This window comes from Falco cherrug, chromosome 5, assembly GCF_023634085.1.
Source record: "Falco cherrug isolate bFalChe1 chromosome 5, bFalChe1.pri, whole genome shotgun sequence".
In the NCBI taxonomy this organism is placed as follows: Eukaryota; Metazoa; Chordata; class Aves; order Falconiformes; family Falconidae; genus Falco; species Falco cherrug.
Window position 1 is genome coordinate 6,932,338 of NC_073701.1, and position 12,225 is coordinate 6,944,562.

At 44.7% G+C, this 12,225-nt stretch overlaps 1 long non-coding RNA gene across 1 annotated transcript; it reads left to right on the plus strand.

Moving 5' to 3' along the window:
* Window positions 1–2,105: 2,105 nt before the first annotated feature.
* On the plus strand, window positions 2,106–9,958 carry LOC129736155 (uncharacterized). The gene is made up of 3 exons (XR_008732383.1): window positions 2,106–2,739; window positions 8,277–8,387; window positions 9,823–9,958. It is a non-coding gene; the product is annotated as an uncharacterized LOC129736155 (long non-coding RNA).
* The last annotated feature ends 2,267 nt before the right edge of the window (window positions 9,959–12,225 follow it).

The following is a 12,225-nucleotide window of genomic DNA, read 5'->3' on the forward strand; positions in this document are numbered from 1 at the left end:
CACGTTACCACTATTTCAGTGTTACAAGTTGCTAGTACAAGTCTCTTCACATCTCTTCTACCTCCGAGTATGGTGAACGGGCACACTGCGAGACCAAAAGATGCTCTCACTTCAGAGTATTTCTGAAGCTTGGTACAAAGATTCAAACCCGCATTATCCCACTGACAAACTATCATACCAATCTGTAGAGCATCCTGCTTTTCTTCTGCATGCTGTGATTCATACAAGTAGAAACAGCAAGAGAAAATGATCAGGGAAATGTGTTGCTCACAGTGACTTCTTGTTTTGTGTATATAAACACACGGACAAAGGTGCAGATAGTGGCATATATTTGTTTCCCTAAATCCACCCGTGCTAGGTAGAATAAGACTGGATTACTTCAGAACCCGTTAGGAAGGCTTTGCATCTTTTTGCTTCTACATCCCCTGATGTCCCTGAAGTAGTAATGTGTGCTGAGGTGCCCAAACTGGCAGAGCACTGGCAAACATAGGCCTGTCCTGCCAGGTGTTTTCAGGGTAGCTGGCAAACATCCTGGCTTTAAGGTAAGGGTTCAAAAGAGGAAAGGTACTGCAGCGGCCAGAGCTAGAGATGAAAACAAGAGAAATCCCACCCTCCCCCATGATACAGTTTGTTGTATTGGCAGGATTTGTACATAGCAAAATGCTGTTGCTTCTTAGGCATTTTGTGCCATTAGAAACTGGCCTCAAAGTCCCTCCTACCCACTCCACAGCTGGCAGCTTATTCCCACCTCCCCGACGTCCCTATCGCTGACATTGGCACAAGTTTATGCAGCTGCTCACCAAATGGAGTTAGGGAGCTCAGCAGGCAAGAACCAGTCAATGCCACAGTCTGCCGTAAGGTGAGGGGACCACAGGGGTGGAAAGGACCAGCCAGGGACAGGGCAGGTGAGCACAGCAGCTTAAACAGCAGCGCCTGCTTAGTCCTCTCCAGTGCTGATGGTGGTCCAGTGCAAGAGTGGGGCTGTTATAGCTAGAGGCAGTATCTCTTTATGGTAGGAGAGAAACTGCAGACCAGACTTGCAAGGGAAGAACAGAGATACTCAATTTTAACGGTTCCTCTTGTACCTAAAAATTAATAAACAACAGATTTTTCTACCTAAACTTGCTTATTCAGTTTCACCCATGCCAGCACAGCAACTTTCAGTAAAAGCAGGTTTAGAGCCCCTGTTGTTACTTTTCTGTCCTGGGACTTGTTCAGGCACTGGCCTTCACAGAAAAGATCTCAGGTTGTTAGTTCTTTTGGGGAAAGCTGGGGTCATGCCAGAACAGTGCTAACACCTTTGTAAGTACTGAAGGTAAAACATACTTCCTCCGGTTCCCTGAACAACCAATGTAAAAATTGTCTTCACCCAGCTGTGTGAGAAGTGAAAACTAGAAGGCATAGTCACTGTATCTCTTCCCACATGCTTTCCCAGACTGACACCACAGGAAGCTTGGTGCTGGGGAGAGGGATCTCCAGCTTCGAGCAGCTAATCATTCAGAGGCAGGCAGGTCAGGGCAAACTGGCACAGCAAACAGCAATGCTGAGAGCACAGCAAGAAGGTCCTCCTACTCAGCTGAGCGTCACAGTCGCTTGAGCGGTAAAAACAAGTGTTGCTGGCAAGGGGGTTGTTGGAAGGATTGCATGAACCTTCATGCTGCTTGCTGTTGGAGCCACAGGCAAGGTCTACTGCTTAGGAAGAGTAGCTGTTGAAGCTGGAGGTCAGGGCAACACAGGTCAATTGCTTTTTAGCTTTGTTATACACATGGCTAGGTAGCACGGTCATATCTGGAATTGGATGCTAATCAGCACCTGGATGGAAAAATGAAGGAAGAAAATTCACTGCAGGAGCTGCAATGTAATTACATCAGCCTGTGTTTGCCAAGAATCAGAAGTCTTCCAAGAGAACAGGACCAGGCAGGTGGTTGCTCCCCAGATTTCCTTGTCATGAGGACACATAGCAAACTCAGAGCAGAAAAAGCATCAGAATGACCTTTCCTGGTCCTCTGCTGGATGGAAAGAGGAAAAAAAGAAGTAAATGTTGGGGGGGGAGGGGGTTGTTTCTTGGAAGGAGGTGGTAGGGAACAGCTTAGGAAAATGCTTGGTTTCTGTTAGGAATACGACAAGCCCCAAACTAGAGGTTTCCAACCATGTATCCATGTGCCAGTTGCTTTTACAGAGCTTTTTAACATTTGACGTAAACTGCTATTTTCTCTGTGTTCAGGCACTCGTCAAAATATTTTAAATTAAAAGATTTTAGGGAAAAATTCTTCTTATGAAAAGCTCACAGGAACATGCATCAAACTGTGCTTCTTACTGGCATGTAAGACTGAGGGCAGGAGGTTGCTTTGGAGCAGACTGCAGATCCAAGCGGCCGCCTGGGGCCTCTGCCCATTGAGACACGGGCCCAGGCACAGCCTCCACAAGGCATGCCAGAGTCTGACATCGTCCAGAAGAACAAAAGCATTTTCTGGGGAAGACAAGGAGCACATTTTAAGTGAGGACAATTGCACGCTCCGGCAGTTGAACTGAGTTTATTTCCATCCACACTTTTTGGTTTTTCAAGCTGTCACTGCAGCACGATCATAGCGTTAACATGGGCTTCAGCAGTGACCGTGTAACCAGGGCAGTGACTTGGCTGGCTCTGCAGGGGGAAGACCTGTGGACACTTCAACTCCCAGACTTTTGGCACAGTCTCCTACAACATTCTTAACAACAAGCTGTAAAAGGATGGGCTAGGTAAGTGCACAGTGACATTGGATTTAAAACTGCCTGAACAGCCAGTCCTGGGGGGTGGGGTGGGGTTGGGGGGGTGATCAGTGGCAGAAAGGCCGGTTAAAGGCAAGTCTCTAGCGGTGTGCCCCAGTGTTTTGTTATTTGTTCATGAAGTTACCTCTTCATTAATGGCCTTAGCACTGGGACAGCGTGCATCCTCAGCAAATTCACAGGTAACGCAGAACTGGGAGAAGTGGCTGATACACTAGAGGATCATGCTGCCATGCAGGGGGACTGGACAGGCTGGAGAATTAAAATGAAGGGAATCTCATGAAGTTCAGTAAGGGAAAATATCAAGTCCTGCATCTGGGTAGGAAGTTATTCCTACCCAGGTACCAGTACGGGCAGGAGCTCACCAGCTGGAAAGCACCTCTACAGAAGAGCTTGGGATCCTGGGGGTCACCAAGCTGACTATGAACCAGCAACGCATCCACAGGACAAAGGCAGCCAACAGCATCCTGGGCTGCATTAGGAAGAGCATTGCCAAAAGTTCAAGAGAGGTACCCTTCCTCTTTACTGAGCCCTGGTGAGGCCACATCTGCAGTGCTGTGTCCAGCGTTGGGCTCCCCAGTTAAAGGAAGATATGGACTTACGGGAGAGAGTCTAGCAGAGGGTTACAAAGATGAATTAGGGACTGGAGCAACTTTCTTATGATGAGAGGCTGAAAGAGCTGGGACTGTTCAGCCTGGAGAAGAGAAGGCTTGGTGGGTACAAGGTCAATGACCCCATCCCAAGTTAGAAAAAGGAGGCAGAAAAGCCAGAAAGAGCAGATCAAGAAAACAGTTTTCCTTGTCTTGTCAAGTCTGACACAGCAGATGTCAGACTGTCAATACTACTGAAATGAGCACCTTAAGCTGTGCGTGCAGAGAAGCCTAAATCTAAGCATTATGCTTAACTGGAAAGGGAGGAGAAGAAATTCCACCTGATATTTTTTGTAACGTTACTAACAGGATGCACAGTAGCATTCCATGTTTTCAGAATAAGAACAGCTCCCCTAAAAGCACTGGTCAGAGTATTTAGGAAAAGGACCATGTGTCAGAAAGGCCTTTCCGGCTCATCTCTGTAAGCACTTCCCTGGCTCACTGCAAACAAACTGCCTTTTACCTTTAATCAGCTGAGGGTACCAATGACCGCCGCCTCTCACAGTAACCAAATGTATGCCATCTGCCGTAATTCCCCTTCACCCACTGGAGCAGCTAACCACAAAGATACAGATAAGAATCTCATTATCTTCCTTGAAGCACTTAAAATACTATTTGTTGGCATGATTTCCAAACAACAACAAAACAAACCCCACATATTCAGGAGCTGGATTGTCCCTGTGTGTTGAGGAGACTGCTTAAAAAGAAGCTGCGTGCACCATGGTTTCCGCAGTGATGCTTCTGTCTGTCATGGTGCTCCATCCTTGCACAGAAACTCAGGGCACCAGGTAAAGCAGATAATCAGCCACTTCAAACCCCTTCAGGGTGACAACTGAAAATACAGTGCAGAGGAGACCAGACAAGAATTCTGTACCAAAGGCAAAGCTCGGAGTGTATTTATGACTGATGCTGTATTTCTGAATGTCTCAATTTTCCACAGAAAAAACCCAGACCCCCTTAGAATTAAACATTCAGATTCACCATCTAGAAACCTTTAAGCCTTCCCTGAAGCCTAACAATAATGGAAAATGCACTAAAAATCCCCACAATGAATCAAGTGCTGTTTTGGCTCAGTTAAAACTCTCATTCCACCCTAAAAGGTAAGTGTTATTACTTGCTTGACACAAAATGGAGATTAAAAAGCAGATAGTACATTTTAGATTTGTTCCCTTGGTTTTACACACAACAAATGCAGCAGAAAGAACACCAGCACATCTATGCAGTCACATGCACAAAGACGTGAATAACTAGATAATAAAAAACCTGTAGGCATATAAATAAATGTATTCCTAGGGGAATATATGAGAAATAGCATTTTCAGTCCACATTTGAATCAGAGAAGAAGCTGGAGATGAAGATAACAGTGGTTCTGCCCCCACGTTCACCTAGGTGCTTGATTTTTCTGCGTGTCTGCTCATGATGTAACAGCAATATATTGTATGAACGTAGCATTTGGCATTATGCTGGTGAATGCAGTCCTGCGTGAATTACGGCTCCATGTCATTCCCACTACTGCTCTGAAGGACAGTGCAGCCTGAGACTCGAGGCAAGTGAAATTGCCACATAACTCTAGAATCTGAGAGTTTATTTTAATTGGATCTTTGCTTTTGTTTCTTCTTCAAACATGAACCCAGGTTTTATCTCACCCTAATCTGCAGAAATCAAAGGAACAATGGTTCACATACTACAAAGTAAGTAAATTTCCCCTAGTTCAATATAATTTAACTACAATTCTTTGTTAGCATGTCTTTCAGAAACATTTTCCTGCAAGAAAGGTATAGATTTTTCCACTGATCCCCCTGGAGCAGGGATAGTAGATATTATCCTTCATCACAGAAAAGACCAAACCTGTCCTTTTCAGAGGTTCTGTGGGAACAGTCCTCACCATCAGAGCAGGACTGTTGGAAAATACTAATATTAGAACTAGCTTTAGCCTTACTGTAGAAATAGAAAAATCAATGCGTGCCTGCTTTCCTGTTTGAATTTGTTTGGGTATGCCTTCCAGCCATTAACAGGCAGTATACTTCTCACATGGAAAACAGGATCCTTTAACATCTAACGGTTCTTCTTGAGTAGCCTCCATAGGTTATTTGCCAAAAGAATTAGTTATTAAACAAGAGTTTTTCAACAGACCTAAGGAAATAAACTAGGGCCCAGACATGATGAAAGTTAGTGGGAGGCAAAATTTTGTTCCCTAGAAGACTGGAAAAGACAGGCACCTTTTATTCATAAGGGACCTTCAAGATTTCTGGACCAAAGTTTTTCTACAAGTCAACCTTCCATTGGGGTGAACACATTCTCGCATTCACATCTGCGGAAAGTTTCCGAGATGGGTTGAGCTGAAAGCAGTCATCAGGGGAAGAAAATTCTATATCCCATAAGTCTATTGGTCTCCACAAAAGATTGCCATCTATACTACCAGAAAATATCTTTTTTAACTCCTACAGCTTAAGACTGACTACAAGCATGGATTTCTGTGCAATGATATTCGTCCACAGTTAGTGAAGTCACTATATCATTTCAATCCTACAGAGCAGGGATGATATGCAAGTAAATCATAGGCATGAGAAAAGACTTAATTGCAAATACCACTTTTATGGCTGCTGTTATTGCTTTATGACACCAGGTGCCCACCAAAGCTGCTCTGTCACTCCCCCCAAGATGGACAAGGGAGAGAAAAATACAAGGAAAGGCTCGTGGGTTGAGATAAGGGCAAGGTGAGATCACTCGCCAATTACTGTCACAGGCAAACCAGACCTGACTTGGGGGAAAATGAATTTATTAATAATCAAATCAGAGTAGGATAATAAGTAAAACAAATCATAAAACACCTTCCCCCCTACCCCTCCCTTCTTTCCAGGTTTAACTTTACTCCCAATTTCTCTACCCCCTTCCCCTCCAGCAGCATAGAGGGACAAGGAATGGGATTTGTGGCCGGTTCATCACACATTTCTGCCACTCCCTCCTCAGGGGACGACTCCTTGCTCTCTTCCATTGCTCCAGTGTGGGGTTTCTGCCATGGGAAACAGTCCTCCATGAACTTCTCCAACATGAGTCCTTCCCACAGGCTACAGTTCTCCACAAACTGCTCCAGCGTGGGTCTTTTTCACAGGGCACAGCCCTGCAGGCACAGGCTGCTCCAGGGTGGGTCCCCCACGGGGGCACAGACCCTGCCAGCAAACCTGCTCCAGCCTGTGGTCCTCTCCCCACAGGACCACAGATCCTGCTAGGAACCTTCTCCAGCCTGGGCTGCCCACTGGGTCACAGCCTCCTTCAGCATCGCCCTGCTCCAGCATGGGGTCCTCTAGGGGCTGCAGGTGGGGATCTGCTCCACTGTGGACCTCCATAAACTGCAGGGGCACAACCTGCCTCACCACAGGCTTCATGGAAATGCCCATTCTGGTGCCTGTAGCACCTGTCCCCCCTCCTTCTTCACTGCCCTTGGTGTCTACAGAGCTGTTTCTCTCATATTCTCAATCTTCTCTCCAAGCTGCTGCTGTGCAGCTTCCCCCCTGCTTCTTAAATATGTTACCCCAGAGATGCTACCACCACCGCTGATGGGCTCAGCCCGAGCCAGCAGTGGGTCCATCTTGGAGCCGGCTGGCACTGGCTCTATCGACATAGGTGAAGCATCTAGCAGCTTCTCACAGAAGCCACCCCTGTAGCCTCCCTGCCTACCAAACCCTTGCCACACAAACCAAACACAATAAGCAATCTGTGTTATCGAAAGCCATATGAATTCTAGGCTCCACAAACCACACTGACCCAGATCACATTCCTGCTTACACTGCTGAGTGAGTTTCCACAGTAAACCAAACCTACCACAATGGAAGACACGCAACCGATTTGAGTCAGTTGAGTTTTGCACACTTTGCACGTTAGGACACACTTCACCAATGAGCATACCTACATTTTATTCAACTTTGAGTGCAAACAACATGCTACAGCCAGGTGCCACCACTAGGTTGGGTCAATATTTCACAAGTGACACAGAAAAGTTGCGCTGGTCATTCCCCATTCATGCCTATCAGGCTCAGATTGAAGCAGTAACCTTATTGGGGGTATCCAGCCACAGCATGAGAGAAAAGAAAGAGTGAGCATCTTTAAAGACTCCTTTCAACACACACAGCCACAGGTTTCTCTTCCCTCAGGGACAAGAAGCCTCAGCATCATACCATTAGACACCATAGGATCACAGGCAAACTGGAGCTTCTCCACAATTTGCAGATAATCCATTCCTGAACCCCCCTGAAGGAGTGAAGAGAGCAGAACCCAGAGCAGCAGAAGACACTACTCTGAGTTCCAGCACGGTATCTGTGTCAAGCAAGTGAAAAGCAACCCTATTAAGCCATCAACAGTACTTCTAACAAAGCCATTTCCCTTGTGGTTTCTTTTCTCCTACAGGCTCAGTTTGCCTCAGCTGCAGGCCACTCCACAAAATGCCCAGTCGCAGCTAGGCAAAATAATGAAGACCCTTTTTAATTCTTTCTGGATAGTCTTTCCCTGTGGTCTGTGTACATTGCAACTAATTACAGACTGTAAAATAATGCAAAAATGCTATGCAATGTTTGGTTGTTTCCTTACTTCCTCTGACTTCATTTTCAAGCCTCTAATGTGCATTTTACATATGCTTTTCCTTGCCTTTTTTACCCCATCATCGTTTTGATGCAATATGTTTATCCTAATGGTAAAAGGTGAGCAAGTAGTAGGTGGAACCTCCAGGGAGAAAACCAGCCATTAGTTCTAACTTTCCATTACCAAAACAAACTGAGATCAGTAAGTTTCAAGTCCTCCTATACCACGCATGCTTACTTGCAAGACAGCAAATCTGTGACCACAGGTTCTTTTTTTTTTACTCAGTGTATCTGTCCAACATGAGAGGAGTATGAAAAATCCACCCACACCTTCTCAGCATGTGAGCTCCCCAGTGACCTCTGTTCTACCTATCTCAAACTAGCAATACCTTGCTAGGTAAGCACCTCTTAATCTCCGGTATGTTTACTCATAGCATTTCTAATATTCATGTGATTGTAGTTAAAAAACTACATGCAACTACTAGCTCCGCAGCAAACAGGACGTCTGAGATTTGGAACAAGGCTGGTTTCAGGTTATGCTACAGACAGCATGGCACCTTAATCCATAGGCGCTTTTCTTTTATGCAGTATGATGAATGGAAGTCATAGGAGTGTCTTCAGGACCTTCTGCTAAGTGGAACATGTCACTTCAGAAAGGGATTAGATAAAAAGGGGAGGTTAAAAAGATTTAGTCTAGAAAGAAGCCCCTGAAACATGAGTAGGAGGAAGAGCCTTTTAGTCTGACCAAACTATACTGTGTTTTTTCACAAGTAGGCTTTATGCAAGTACTGTGCAGAAGCATGGGTGGATGTTTGTAGGTGGGATGATACAGTCAGCTCTCAAGAGTGTGGGACAGTTCCCACTATAAGAGTCTGTTTTCTACAGTTCATGATATTACCAAATGTTATGAGTATGGGCTGGAATTATCTGTGGTAGATGTCTGTCTCAGCCTGGTATTTGATTTTTTTCCCTTTACATTTTAGATTAGATCAATAATTCAACTACATTTTAAATGCGTCTAGATGCTAGGGAGAGGTTTCTTTCCATTTTTATTCTGTCCTGTATCACTGAGACACATGACATTGCAACTAGTGTTGGGGATGTCCACAGAAGCCATAATATGGCTGTGTGAGATAAAAACCTCATTTTTGGTTTGGTGTTTTTTTTTTTTTTGCACAGCATGGTCACATGTCCCGACATACCAAACTCTTCTCTTATGAGCAGAATGACCATGGAGATGACTAGATACAGCAAGAGGCAGAGGCTGAGACAAACCTGATTTTGAAGGTCTTGATATTCCCTGTCCCCACATTGCTCATACTCTTTCCCTCACAGCAACTCTTGTCAGCAGTATAGCTGGAGAAGACAGGCACGAGCCAGCTCTCCACCCGATACAGTCAATACTTTGACAGTTAAAAAAGGCTTCTGCACAGCCACGTCTGTGTTTTATGAAGTATTGTGAAGAAAAGTTAATCTACTAAGAGGTACCACCTAGGCATACAGGTTTCCGTGTGCCTGTGTAGGCAGTACAGTTTCTAAGCAGCCTAAACCATACAAAGTGTGGTGTATAAACCAGCCATCAGAACAAAGATAACATTTTCCTTTTGCACTGAGAAACAGCACAACAAGAACTTCACAGGACTAAATTGGGGTTGCTATTAGTTCTTTGTGGTAATGTAACTGCAAGATTGAAAGCCACAAAGGATTCAGTAACAGAAAGCTACACTGCTTGGAATATATATTTTAAATGAATATGAAGATCAGGTTCACACAGTGAAAGTGGTCCTGCTGCAGCTGAAAGGTGCTTGATTTTTATAAATCCTTTTTTACAGCAGCAGCAGAACAACCTGTAAGTTCACATCCAGTCACACAGAGGATGCACAGCCGGTATTGCTCAGACACAAGAGGAGCCATTCCCTGGTCACAAGAGAAGTTTATACATCCAAGATCTATGTAGATCTCTCCAAGACGTTACTGCCCAAGAGTACTCTGGGCAAAGGGTATACTGTAGATTTTGTGGATATCATTCTTCAGTGTCCTGACTCATGAGACTATGGGCCTTGTCATGATTTCTGATACTACCAGAGAAATACTTTGTCAGCAACAACCTCTCAGTACCTGTTGTATTTGATTTCCACCAGTAGCCTTGTTTTACCTTTTATAATCATTCTGTTAATGGTTCTTTCCAATTGGTTAGATGCTGTCTAGATAAACTGTAAGAGAAATAAATAGCAAATTTTCCCCAGAGGTCTAGAAATTGCCTTCAGTTTTCCCCTACCAAAGACGTCCAGTCAACAAGCTTCAGGACTGAAGTGAACACAACCTAGGAAATAGCAAAGGTCCAACTACAGACTCCAATGCTTTATTACTACTCTAATCCATTATTGCTCACCAGTTTCTCCCAGAGAATTACACAGAAGCCCATCCCCATCATCTTAAACTGGATGCCCTCAGAGACACAAACTTTCTGCTGATCAAGGCCTTTATAGGTCAGAAGTTATGTTTAATCTGGTATCTAAGCAAGTGACCCTCTACCACTGAGGTAAGCAGGTGATTTCATTAGTATTTTGGAGCTGGGGAGCAAAGGGCAGAAGTATAGGATATCCTGTGAGGTCTGGGAATAATTGTCAGGCCACAGAAGGGGCAGTAGCAACTTAAAAACCCCGCAGGGCTCTTTCCAGCACAACTTCTTACTTAGGCAAGGATCCAATGGACAGATATGCCTGATACATTCTCAAAGCTCCCCCAGGTTATGTGGTTTTGCTTCTGATTATGCTAAATTTTCCAGAGAGGGGTGGACAATATGCACTAAACCAGGCATACAGAACAGGGTTGGTACCAGTTCCCGAGCCTGAGAAGGACATGCCAGGGGTCCATCATGTCTGCCCTATTCCTCATGTTCTTTCCAAGTACCTGGGAGGCCTCTTTGGACATGGGCTCAGAACTCCACTCCTGCTAATGGCTGAGCACCTCTTCACCAGAAAAAGCATCAACAGCACAAATATAAAAAGACATACATTGCTACCACTTTGCAGAAATCTTGGGGAAGGACGGTATAATTTTTAGCATTTTCAGTGCTAAAGAAAGAATGTTTCTTCCTCTAGCTCAGAATAAGAAAACTATCTCTGATATGAAACACAGACAAGAAGAGACTCCTGCCTCATTTGAGCTCTGCTGTGGGGTTTATCAGCTACAAATCAGCCCTGTGAAGAGAGGCAAGGCAAAGAAGGCACAGGAAGCCCAGCTCTGCAAAAAGGCAGGTGATAGAAGCTCTCCAGCTTCCAGGACGCAATGTGCCGGACCAAGGGGGAGCCACAGCACAGCTGAGAGCAGTGCCTCTGGCTGCTGAAGATGTACTGGTACAACAGGAATCTGGCACAAGCCAGACCGTTCGGAAGACCTATCGGAGACAGACATGAGCAGACTTGAATGTGGAGTGCAATAATCACTTGTGCCTTGCGTGAGAAGACCACAAATGCAATGGGGGGTGTGTGTGTGTCAGACTGTCCTTTAGAACACGGCACCATTAAACACCAGGGCCAGGGCTCTGTGCCCAGGCTGTTTCTTTCTAACTTTGTCACGGTCTTAGCCAGACACTGAGATCACATCAGAGACCAGGTCAGAACACCAGGTGTTCATATGAGGCATGGGAAACAGAAGTTGTGGAGGTCAGTTGAGGAAGGGTCACATTGCTTCCTGAAATGGCATGTAGGCCAAGTGTTTATCACAACTGACCGGGGACTAAGTGCTGCATTAACCCAACATATCAGAAGCAGTCACAATGCAGAACCACTCTTCCAAAGATAAACATGCTCCAGGATAATATGACAGAAAGAGCTGGCCAGAGACCAAGTTCTCTGGAATTTAGCAAGCCTCATACTGACATTAGGGAGGAGAAAAAAAAAACCAAACAAACAACTTATGAGAACTGAGTATCAAACTTACAACTTATCTTATAAGCTAAACATTAAACTTACAAAAAGTAAATAGCAAATATCATTGAGGACCCAGAATATACACACAGTTTTTCTGCAAGTGCTTGAAAGAAGGGACTACATCCCTTTGTAATGCCTCTTCTGCTCAATCCTGACATTTTTCTCAACATGACATTTAAAAGCAAATAGTGTCACCATTCATTGATGATTTCTACTCACAGCAACATTGTATGGGAGTTTTAACATTTCATTCAGACATGTAATTCTAAGAGCTGACTGAAACTTTTCTCGTTATTATTC